The 9,680-nt window shown below is 30.6% G+C and overlaps 1 long non-coding RNA gene across 3 annotated transcripts in view; it reads left to right on the top strand.

Annotated features, from left to right (window-relative positions):
• The first annotated feature begins 4,520 nt into the window (after positions 1 to 4,520).
• The window catches only part of LOC115235616, an 8,295-nt gene continuing 3,135 nt past the window's right edge, over positions 4,521 to 9,680 (top strand). For all 3 annotated transcript variants that reach the window (XR_003884066.1, XR_003884064.1, XR_003884065.1), the window contains exons 1-3: positions 4,521 to 4,779; positions 8,710 to 8,995; positions 9,091 to 9,205. This is a non-coding gene — a long non-coding RNA (uncharacterized LOC115235616). The remainder of the gene's footprint in view (positions 4,780 to 8,709; positions 8,996 to 9,090; positions 9,206 to 9,680) is intronic.

The following is a 9,680-nucleotide window of genomic DNA, read 5'->3' as shown; positions in this document are numbered from 1 at the left end:
AAAAATATTTTTATCATTCTCTTATTATATAAAATATTACATATTTTGCATTTGTAGAGTGCTTACCAAAAAAATCAAGATTGCTTCTCTCGAAGCATATATATCGTCATTAAAATATTAACACCCTCTTAAAAATTCAATTCGGCTAGATCATCGGATATTACGATTTGTTTCTGCTTTTACATATCAGAGATTATGCCATCTGTGATAAATAGCTGAACAGCATACTTTAAGGATCCTTGTAACACATAGTCGGTTGTAAGGATATAAGGACGTAAGGTCAGTAAGCATCAGTCGATACTAGTTTTAATACCGGTCGACAAGTCTTGTGATGGTTTGTAAACCTTATGAAAGATGGTGATACAAGCGAAACGCAGCCATCATGAATCAAATTGTGTCCAAAAGAAGTGGGGTTGATGGTGACGAGAGGTGGTCCTTTGCTGGTTAAGCCTACCACTCACAAAGGGTGGAGTTTGCCACGCGTGAACTGCAACTACCTGCAGTTACAGCATTGGCGTGGAAAATTGTAATCTTATAAATTATTAATTAAAGTTGTAAAAATAAAAAAAAGTATGCAGTATATTTTTAAATTATTTACTTATTGTTTATGTATATGTGTTACGGAGAGAGGGGGGGGATATAAATATATTTAATTTAGAAGAATATAACTTTTATGATCTTTAGATACACATTTTTATAATACAGTGATATTTATTACAAAATATTTATGTTATACATTTTGAATAACTATAATATCATTTTATTTTTTGCAAAGCATTCAAATAATAAATTTAAATCTAATATATTTCTAATCAAAAAATTGGATTGAGTGTTTATGTTTTAAAAATAATAATATATTGTTGTATAAAATTATATGAAAAACGATTTATTTAAATATTTTCTTGTCATACAGTTATAAATTTTACTTTAATAATATTTTTAAATATGAGTACCTACATACGGTAATTTTGAAATGCACTAGAACACTATAAGCGCGCGCTATTTATTTCCTATGTATAATGATTTCATGCGTATAATAATTTGAGCGTAAAAATGTTAAATTATATTTTCCTATAGTTTAAACCGTGTTCTTTTGAAATTGAAGGAGTTTTAATCATTAACAGCGTTAATTAATACTTTCACTTTTATTCTAAAGAATAAACCTAAAGAAAAGTCTAAAGGGGAAGTCAAGTACCTATTTAGCATAGCATTGCCACGAGTCGTACAATGGCATATATGTGACACGCACATTTTTAGCATTAGACGCACATTAGTGCATCGTCGCAATCATCGTGCCGCGGACGACTTGTCGCATCATCGTTTTCGCGTTGGACTATATTACTACTCCCGATTTCACGAATATCACCGAGAATTATACTTTCGATGCCGATTGAATAGGATGTCTTACTGAGACGTTGCCTATGCAACATTCTCACTTGAGTGTCACGACACTTGGTGATGCCGGCCGCGTAGGACATATGTATATAAACGCGCGAAGAGTACAGCTTAGGCTCATGTTCGACTAACAATAAATGAAGTCACACTCTGCTCTGACAAACGGTCCGAATCGGCTCGAATCGATTAGAGTTTGGTCGATTGTCTTGAAATCGTCGTTATTGTGGATTTCTCCTATTGTCCGTCTGCCAGGTACGTATGTATCGCGTTGACGAGTTAAGTTGTCTAGATTGTTAGCAATTAGGAAATGGATATTTTCATTCTCGACGCGTCTATCTGCCTTATAATATCGCCTATGGTTCCGATTTTGGTATCTCATCTGAAGTCGTGTCTAATCAAGTTTGAGTAATTCCGAGACAAGATTATGCTTGGATAAGAGTCGAGGCAATTCCATTCGCGTCAATCCCATTCAATCAATTTCGCCTTCTTCCGCTTCAGATATATCTTTATACGATACACGAAAAATTGTTATTTCCGAACTGCAAACATCTATTCTGTTATAATTATTACATTTTCCTATAGTTCTAATTTTTTTCGAGTTTGACGGAGTTTTAATCATTAATAGCGTTAATTAATTATTTCACACACGCGCGCGCGCGCACGCATGCACGCACGCACGCACGCATATTTATAAAATTATTTACATATTAACTCTAGTTATCCATTTTTTCAAAATCAGTTAAATTAAAATTATACACACATACTTAATATTTAAACTGTCAAATGCTCAATTATGACAGGCTTTTATTGATATGAAGTAAAATGCATAGTATCGATTTAATACGCCTTTTTTATTTAAGAGTGGATATTTAAAGATGAAAGTAGCAATAAAGTTAGTATAGAGGTTGAAATAATCATATCATAGTATATGTTCTATTGAAATCACTTTACATAAACACACACATATCACATATTGGCTTTGATAATACAAAGATTTTATATTTATATTTTACATTCTGCTTCTGGTAGGATATTATTATTATTGATGTATACTAATCTATCTGTATTTTTTAAATTTTACCAAATCTGATTTAATCCTGCAATTTAATCTTTATATGATAATTAAGATTGACTTATATTCGCAGGTGTGAATAGTCATTTGCGTATCAAATGTCGATAATATATCATTGGAGTAAAAGATTCCTGACGGTTACTTTAGTTGATAACTACTAAAATTTTATATGTTGTTATATAAATAAAATTTTATAATTATTTTAAGGACTAATTGTGGTAACAGAAAATGCAATTGTAAAGACAATGTTTGAGTAGCTAATATCTATAACATAAAAGATTACAAGAAGAATATGAAACAGTTTGCTGCAACACAGATTTCTCTTCTATCCAAAGCTAGTAAATAAAATATCAACAATGAATATCGAGAATTTAATCCTTCTGAAACAAGTTTGACTCTTTAGACAAATTATGACATCATTAAACACACTTAAAATGTTTCAGACTAGTACTTGGAAACGTTATAAATATACTAACGCAATAATAATATCCGTAATAATAAGAAAACATAAAAGAAAATTCAAAGATTTTTAAAAAATTTTTATGAAGCCTGATATTTTTCTCTCGCGCTCAAAGAAACTAGAGTATTAATCGCAAAGGTTACGTCTACTTTGACTACATTTACATCAAATATACGATCTTGAAAAGATCATGATGTGTTGCGTGAAAGTGCTACAATCTTCTTAAATCTTAAAATTTTTGTAGATTTATAGATATATGTTATTAATACACATGTTTTAATAAATGCATCATTTTTTAAAATTTTGATAATGACATTTATATATTTTATAATTATGCTATATTTTTATATCTTATAATTACGCATGTTATAATTGTATAATTTATTTTGAGATTAATTTGTAATATATGTAGATAATTATTACAATTTTTTTTCTTATAAATAATTATTTTATATTTAAATTTATATTTATTATTTATATAAAGTTTAGTTATACTTATATAAAGGCCAGAATATCATCTGTTTTGATAAAGCGTCACAAATCTCTAACAATTTTTTTTTATAATGTTTGTATAATTTTTAGATATTATTAAATTACATAAATTCAATATTGTTTAACTATATCGCAAATAATTAAGTTATTCAAAGATTGCTGAAAATAGATAAAACTCAAACATTTGATAATCATCATTGATTGATCATCATTGATCATAATCATGCATTGATTTTTTAAATAAACTTCTTTCAACAAAATGTATAATAAACATACTTATTTTTTTTTCCTATTATAAATACGCGTTCTCAAGATTAGCTTACAATAGAAGACAAATAACTTTTTAATGGCAAATATACTATCGTTAAATTTAGCACTAAGAAACATTCAGGTATACAGGGATTGCATTCTCTCTAGGGTATAGTTTTCGTCACGTAGTATATGCAACGTTCTTACCTTTTTAAGGCATACTATAAACCCAACTCACAATAAACCTGACGTATATGTACAATACGGTAGCAATATACCTGTGGAGATAGAAAGTTATTTATTATCCAAAGAGAATATTATAAAAGAAAAAAACACTCTCTATATACATATTTGTCTACATTAAAATGGCTAATTAAATACAGCTTCTTATAAAATACTAAAAAATAATTATAATAATATGTTTTAACAAAGTTATTTTTATCATTTGCGATATAATTTATATATATGTATATGTGTTTTATTTAAAAATGATATATAAGCAATATATTTTTCATATGTACAAAAAAAGGTTGAATTTTATTAGAGCTTGTTTGAAATAATTACAAACTTGCATTGAAATTATTCTGCACATTGCGTATGTAAAAAAACACTAATTAATATTTTGCAAAATATCGACAAAAATGTATATGAAGTAAAAATAGAAAATCTGAAAATCTGTGCGGCGATGTTACGAATGTGTTTAGTTTATAATGTCCGATATGCGATAGAGAAGTAGTGGGGAGGTAACTGTCACTGAAGACAATTTATGTTAATGACTGTTCGTAACCGAGGAGGGCCGAAGTCGCTCGACAGAACAGTCTGCAGTCTGCAGGTCGCCGTAGCAGCGGTCGGACACGAAGCTCCTTGCTCGATTTTCGACATCCTCCCCTCCATTCCAACCCTGAATTCACCACCATATCGTGTTCCATCCCTACGATGGCGACGCCCAGCGTCGATTCGGTGCGCACAATTTCATCCCCAACTCGGAGATTCGTCCTCCTATGGACGCTTGCACGCCCGTCGAAAAATAGTTGATTTTCGTATGATTAAATCAGTGTATTCAACGGTCAAAAAGCAGTGATGTGTTAAGGATACATTCGCGTAATTATTGGTGAGTTTACATTCTCATTTCTTTCCGTTGAAATTGATTCATTGTTATTTGTGAGGAAGGTAATATTTAGTTACACGTCAAATTAAAGAGTTGCTAATAGCTTGGTCTAAAAATCTATGGAAAGATTAAAATACATTTTTCTTCTCTAAAGATATAATTGTCAGTTTAACTGGTGCTAAACGAGACAAAAGAGATTTCTATATACATGAATTATATTGGCATTCTGTATGTCCTTGACACTGTCTATTTTTATCGGACGAGAACTGAAAATGGCTACAGAGGAGCGGAAAAATGATCTGCCGCAATTCACGATACTTCATATAATGATAGCGGACAATATTATTTGCCTAACACAATTTCTTAAAATGTATGAAGGGGAAAATCTTTTTTATTTCAAGAGAATATATTGTTAATATGTATAAAAATTATTGCGGTGCGCAAAATAAAATAAATTTATTGTTGCTCCAAATAAATGATAAATCGCAAAAGTTCGGTTTTATTTATAGCAACAAATTTACACTGAGCCAAACGTACTTTCTATAAAAATGATGAAAAAAGTAGAATTTTCTTATTTGTATTAAATATGTTTCATTCCTTGTCATATGACAGATTCAAAATGCGTAGCATTGTGTTAATTATATTTTTCTATTAAGTAACATAATATTGTCTACAAAATGTTCCATTTAGATTAGAAATCTAAATAAATTCACGTATTTCGTAATTAGGAATATAGGAATATACATTTAAAACAAGGAAAAATACAATTATTGCGTTTCTCCTCAAAGCTTAATCTCGATCGTATGAGAGTACGGGAGGAATTTGGCCTTTCATTTTATATAACATGTCCAGACCGATGTATTGATGTATTCAGACGAGGAAAATAAATATTAAACATGATGTCGGTAACCGACGAGATACATTTGGGCACGTAAAAGGCACCGCCGCGGTGGCGCCGACGGTGGCGGATTTCGCGATTCCCGTATAGCCTCTCGCAATCTGGCGGGATGCCGATCGATTTGCACTGTGTTCCTCACCCGTACAACACGATTCCATTTCAGTTCATTTCGCTCGATTCGCGAGGTAGTACGTATCGTACAATTGTATAACGGAAATCTCTCTTTCACAGATCGCGACGACTTTCGACGGATCCGTGTGAGAAACTTTGTGCTCCATTTTTGCGAACAAAAAAAGCTTTTGGCTGTATAAAATTAATGAATTTTGATATAATTAATGTGATCTTTTTTTAAGAAAGAGAGAAACTACTCCCCGTACGTGATATTAGGTTTATTTAAAGTCTGTGCACGATGCGATCCTTGTAAATAACGTTGGACGTCGACAAATTATTAATTCAATTGTGATTTGATTTCTTCAATTCAATTTGATATTCTGCAATTTTTTAGATATAAACGTAGACTAATTTTTATATTATTTTAGCAAACACAATGTTAATTCAACAGTATTAATTCAATAAATTTAATAAAACTTGAAATTTTTTTTACATATTAAAAAGAAAAAAGAAATTCTCATGGCTAAAAAAAGTAACGAAAAATATAAATGAAATTTCTTTTATGTATTTTTGGGCAAAATTAATATACATTGTATTTGCACTTTTTCGTGAAGCATCTGGTGAACGCATATATTTAGTGAACCATCTTCCCCAGTTCTTCACAAAAGCTATAAAATATGATGTGAGCATGTGTACACGAGAACAAACCGGCTGTGAATCCAATCAAGGACTTACGGCGTCCACATTCCACATCTAAACTTCCAATCTCTAAACTTGTTGAGTATCTTACCAAAAAGATTGATCTGAAATACAAGTTTGTATTTTTCAACTATTTTTAAACGATTGCTAAAGCAAATAACATGATATATTTATTGAGATACAGAACAGTTGAAATTTTTTAATTTAGTTGCAATCTTTTGTCTCTCTCTCTCTCTCTCTCTCTTTCTGAAATTTTTTATCTATATTTCCACTTGTATCTACTTTGAAAAAATCCGCGAAAAATCTGTCGTAAGAAATAAAGAATTTTTTTGTAGATATATAAGCTTAATACATATTGAATGTAATCGTGAAGCGACACGTGAATGAAAACAAGAGGTAGCGTGACACGACAAAGCGTTAAATGATCGATGTTGTGTCTTGCGAGAAGTACGGTCACCGTGATTGCTATATATTTAATAGGGATGTTACCAAACAGCACGTGGCAGACACGTGTACTAGTCTCTCTTGTCTTCTTCTTCTCCAGTTATCCAAATAATTTTACAATATAATAATTCATTAAATTCATATATATTATAATGAGAGATAATATTTATATATGTAATTTAATATGTATAAATGAAGAAACCATTTGCGCGCTTGGGATGACTCATTTTCGGAGATTATTTTACAAGGCTCATTAATGATTGATGATTTAGTAAGAAATAAAATTATATTTCTGTAATATATTATATAATTTTACTTGATAATTCCACTATAAGACTATTAACATGCCGTCTAATTTAGTAATTCTTAATGCGGTTGAATTAAAGTACCGGTGTCATAAATTAACACATTTCCGCAAGAAATGACGTCATGCTGCGTAATTTGTGCATGGGAGATGCTGCAAGGTTTCATTAATCTTTTATAAGCGACTATGCAGTCAACTCCAGATTATTATAACGATATCATTATAGAGTACCGTAAAATTCTACGAAAAAAAAGTTTTATCTAGAAATATAATGTAAAAAATCTATAACTTGTATTTTATATATATACACGGAAAAAAAAATTTTCGCTACCATAGCTAATCATGGTTTGCAAAATAAATTTCTAAACTGCAGCAAAACGGTTTGTTGTTGCACTTAATAAATAGGTATCACAGTTAAGATGTTTGCTGTTGCACCTAATAAATAGGTGTCACAGCTAAGATGTTCGCTGTCCATATATTACGACTGAAATCTAGTTACCACACGCAGTTTTTAACTACGGCAGCTAATTTTTTTTCCGTGTATATATTTATTCTGATTAATTAGTATTATAGATATTAAACAGTTTATTGCAAAATAAAAAAGTAAATATATAGCTTCAAAAAAATTAACGTTCCTCTTGACTCCACAGTTTATTGCAAAATAAAGATGTAAATATATAGCTTCATAAAAATTGACGTTCCTTTTGACTCCATTCAGTTGCCATGAATGTTACTCAAAATTTCTCTACGCGGAGCGCGTCTATTCTCAACGTTTTTCTTTTCTCGGTATTGGAACAGGTATCACGGTCCGTTGTAGGTAATAGGTTTCGGATAATGGCGACCTATTTGACCTTCGGTTTCGTAGCCGACCTGCTGCGTATTCTGAACTTCTTTGAAGTTCTTGTTTTCGAGAATCCCTATATAAAAGACTGTATACTATATTGTCTTTTATGCACATTGTTATTTCATTCAACTTTATTTTCACATTATACGATAGTATTTCATCGTAATTTTATTTTGTAATTATAATTATACATTAAAATCAATAATTTTTTTATACTTTAAATTAATATGTAACATGAATATTTTTACCAAATACAGTAAATAAATATAATTACGATTTTAATTCTGTCTGCCTAAATAAAGTGTTCAAAAAATATATATCGAGATTGTATCTTTTTTTAAATATATATATTATAATATAACACATAAATAAATAAGTAAATATATAATAAATAAAATAAAATAAGTAAATATATAAATAAATTTATAAGTTTTTGCATTAATTATAAACTTATGGCAATTATGACATTCAGTAAGAAATAGCATTTATTGTCTAAATCGTTCTTCGACTCAACTGTATCGAATTGTTTCGATAAAGACTCGTCGTTGTAGGTGGATTCGCTTATTATCGCGGCACAAAAGCCGTGCGAGTTCCACACGAATGCTGTGAGCCCTCACATGGATTTCATTTCAGGATCGCATAAAATGGTGCTGAAGGGGAGAGGAGAGAACGCTGGGGAAGAAACACGAGGGGAGAAGAATAAAGTCGTGGAACGGCCAGGGAAGCGAGAGGGAAGGGAAAGATGCCGGCTGGCAAGCAGATGGTTGCCCCGTTTATTGGTTTATTCGTTGCTTCAGCCATGACGTTCTGTCCGGCCATGAAACAAGCCGGAGATTCTCCTTGTGTTGAAGAGTATCATGCAACGAGGCTACGAATGCTCTTCCTATTAAATCGCATTCGCGAATTACTCATTCACATTGTAAGTAAATAACTTCTTTAGCATAAACTATACCGCTTAAAATTGACAAATGTTCTTAAATTTTTCTAATTTATTTTCTTTATTTATTTTTACAGCAGTTATATGATAGCCAGCAACGCAGTTACTTCGAATAGTTTTTATTATTCCACAAACATCTGCTTATTTTGCATCTGACATCGTTCCTCTATCAAGGCGTGTTTTACATACGAGGTAAAGCTTTAGATTTTACAAGTACTAATGAAATATTTAAAATAATGTCTAATTACGGAAAAATACGTTATTCTCCTTTGTTATTACACTCAATATTATTCTAATAAAAAATATTACATATAACACAAAATATGTTTGCCACAAAATTATATGTAAATTAATATATAAATCAACTTATGTGTTTATATATTCAACAAAGAGAAATAATCAGCTGATTGCGTTTGTTACTCCTAAACTTTTAATGATGTAAAGTACAGTCTCATTTTTTAATTTTTGCAATCTGCTACATTACCTTATAATCATATTACAATGTATGTCATACATAATATTATATGTATATATAGTAAGTCTCTTGAAAAATATTCGATCGGTTATGACTTATTTAATTCAGCTAGTGGAAAACTTTTGTAATCGGCGTCGAAATAGTAGTTCTTATATCGTAAATTATGCACAGTAAACGAGAAATAAGAGCGGT

The sequence above is a fragment of the Formica exsecta genome, unplaced genomic scaffold, assembly GCF_003651465.1.
Source record: "Formica exsecta isolate Colony F162 unplaced genomic scaffold, ASM365146v1 scaffold228, whole genome shotgun sequence".
Taxonomy (NCBI): domain Eukaryota; kingdom Metazoa; phylum Arthropoda; class Insecta; order Hymenoptera; family Formicidae; genus Formica; species Formica exsecta.
This window is presented reverse-complemented; position numbering and strand designations above follow the sequence as displayed.